The sequence below is a fragment of the Salvelinus namaycush genome, chromosome 32 (assembly GCF_016432855.1).
Source record: "Salvelinus namaycush isolate Seneca chromosome 32, SaNama_1.0, whole genome shotgun sequence".
Classification (NCBI taxonomy): domain Eukaryota; kingdom Metazoa; phylum Chordata; class Actinopteri; order Salmoniformes; family Salmonidae; genus Salvelinus; species Salvelinus namaycush.
In genome coordinates this window covers 2,405,064-2,407,978 of record NC_052338.1, presented here as the reverse complement: position 1 = coordinate 2,407,978, position 2,915 = coordinate 2,405,064, and the positions used below count along the sequence as shown (strand labels likewise).

The window sequence follows — 2,915 nt, the reverse complement described above, 5'->3', positions numbered from 1 at the left end:
GTTCTCTTTATCTCTCTCATTTCATTGCTTTCTTTTTCTCTGTCTTGCTTCTCTGCCCTAACCCCTCTTTTCCCCCAAACCAGACTCTCCCTCCCTCTCTCTCTATCTCTGGTGTGTGTGTGTGTGCATACACTTGTTAGACATAATTTGCTGAACAAAAAGACATGGGCATATAAGGAGGGTCACCTAGCGACAACACCCAGCTTCCTAATAAAAAAACATTTTCGGCCTACACCCGTTTCCCTCTCAATCTGCTCCAGGCCTGAGTGACATTTGCGGTTGCTTAGGCCCCTGGCCGCCAGGGTGACGCAAGCCTCCCCAAAAATACTTGTATTTGTGACAAATAAGTGTCACAGACCAGGTGCTCCTCTATATAAGCTCCCTCACTTTCCACCCCGTCTGCACCTGACAGATTCTCCTATTCTACACACAGGTAAGACCGACAGGAAACTCAAGAGAAACAGAATACATTCTTAGACAATCTTTAAAGATAATACAAGGAAGAGGTGAGGGCCCTGGCGGAGTAGTGCCAGGAAAATAACCGCTCCTTCAACACCAATAAAACGAAGGAACTGATCGTGGACTTCAGGAGACGGCAGAGAGAGCATTGCTCGTTCGGATATTTCTTAATTTTTATCTTTACATTTTGTGGATTTTCGTGTATTGTAAGGTATTACTGCACTGTTGTAGCTTGAAGCATAAGCATTTAGCAGCACCTGCAATAACATCTGTAAATACTGTATGTGTACGTGACCAATACAATTTGATAATAGGGTAGAAAGCAGGAACTTGTAAAATCCATTTTTAAATGCTTTTGGGTTAGAAATCGTGATGAATGAATGTCATTTGGAACAGTAATCAACATGAGGTACGGTTGCGTGACTGGAAAGAATCATTAACAAAGGTTTTACTGTACAGTTATTCACTACACTACTGTGTCCAAATACTTGGAATATCTCCAACTGTTCATACATTTAAACAAGCGTTCAAGTCAGTAATCTGTGTGATATCATTGGTCTGAGTAAACTTATCAATTTAACATGTCTATTCTTGGTTTTGTAAGTGCTTACTTACTTAGTCCTCTTCATTCCTATAAAAGAACATAAGGCATTCCACCTGTAAGCTACTTATCTATTACTTATAATAGTTTCCACCCCCAGGATCACCATCACCCTCAGACACCATGGCACAGCCCACACCTCTGGAAGCCTCCCTGGGAGCCCTCATCATGACATTCCACAAGCACGCTGGTAGTGGAGATGCCAAGACCCTCAACAAGAAAAAGAGCTAACCAACCTCATCAAGGCAGAGCTGCCCAACATCGCTGGGGTGAGTCATTGCAACACCTCGGGACAGTTTCCCGAACAGAGATTAAGCCTATAGTCCTGGACTAAAAAGCACTTTCAATGAAGAGTATCCATTGAGCTAGCTAGCAGATTGTAACGGGCTAATGTGAGGCTCGCAGGCCTGGGCAATTCCAGTCCTCGGGGACTTGATTGGTGTCACACTTTTCTCCTATCCCTAGCAAACACACCTGATTTAAACAAATTGCCTTTTTAACTGAAGATCATGATTAGTTGATTATTGGAGTCAGGTGTGTTAGTTAGGGCAAAAAGTGTGACACCAATCAGGCCCCTGAGGACTGGAGTGCCCAGGCCTGTGAGAGGATAGGTACTGTTTGGTGTAGCACAGGGAATATTCAACCAACCTTAACTTGGCGATAGTATCTTCTTTCTCGATTCGGCCAAACATGTATCTTCAGAAATGTCAGTGTCCAGTTGCAGGTGGTTTGTTTCAATTTAGATGTGTACTCCACCGTCTTTTCTTTTTCAAATCTTCAGTCATTGATCGAGACACAAAGTGTTACGATGACACTCACCTGTCTCGATCAATGAGAGAAGATTTGAAAAAGACAAGATGGCGACGAACACGTTGTTAGATTACATCATGGAGCAAAACATTATAATAATTCCGCATTTTCTAAATTCAAACAAACCAACTGGACTGATAGTGTGGCCGAATTACGTTATGTCTCTGCATCCAGTACGAAGGAAGTTAGAGGTAGTTTCACTAGCCAATTCTAACTAGCATTACTGCAATGACTAGAAGTCTATGGTATCTACTAGCATGCTAGTAGTTCCTTTAAACTGTACGCAGAGACATAGAAATTGTGCCAACGAGTTCATCTAACTCTGGGTTCTAGATAAAGGGCTTCAATGCCAAAATCCTGAAGTATCCCTTTAAGTGTGTTGTGATTTGAATAAAAACTATTTAATTCTTTGTTTGATTGAACTTTGACTGATTCTATATTGCATGGAGTCTCAGCCATTCAGTGTGAATGACATTTAAATACAGAAATGTTAAGGTATTGTCTTTCTTTACTTGTGATCCGACTACATGAAAAATCTGTCGATGTGCCCTTGAGCAAGGCACTTAACCCTAATTGCTCCTGTAAGTTGCTCTGGATAAGAGCGTCTGCTAAATGACTAAAATGTAAATGATCCTATATTACATTGGCATGAGCAGAAGGCTGGTCCTGAAGTGGATGACCTGATGACGATGCTGGACCAGGATGCTGACGGCTCCGTGGACTTCAAGGAGTACATTACCCTGATTGGATCCCTTGCCTACGCATGCAACTGTGCCCTGGTGAGGAGTATGTGATTGGATGTAAAGACCTGCCTGCTTCCATCTGCTTTGTACGGTGTATTACATTACATGCCACATTAATAAATGCCTGTTTAATTTTAATTTGGTGGTTCGGGTGTTTACTTTGACTTTTTTGTGTGAATAAGGTTTTTGTGAATAGGTTTTGTTTGTAGAAAAATGTATTTCACATAGTTGCACTGGTTATACTGGTAGATGACTGAAACTGTTTACAATAAAAGTATAGCCTACAGAGGCAGGATCTTAAT

The 2,915-nt window shown here is 41.6% G+C and overlaps 1 pseudogene; it reads left to right on the top strand.

Annotated features, from left to right (window-relative positions):
- The first annotated feature begins 1,168 nt into the window (after nucleotides 1-1,168).
- On the top strand, nucleotides 1,169-2,664 carry LOC120027278 (annotated as a pseudogene).
- The last annotated feature ends 251 nt before the right edge of the window (nucleotides 2,665-2,915 follow it).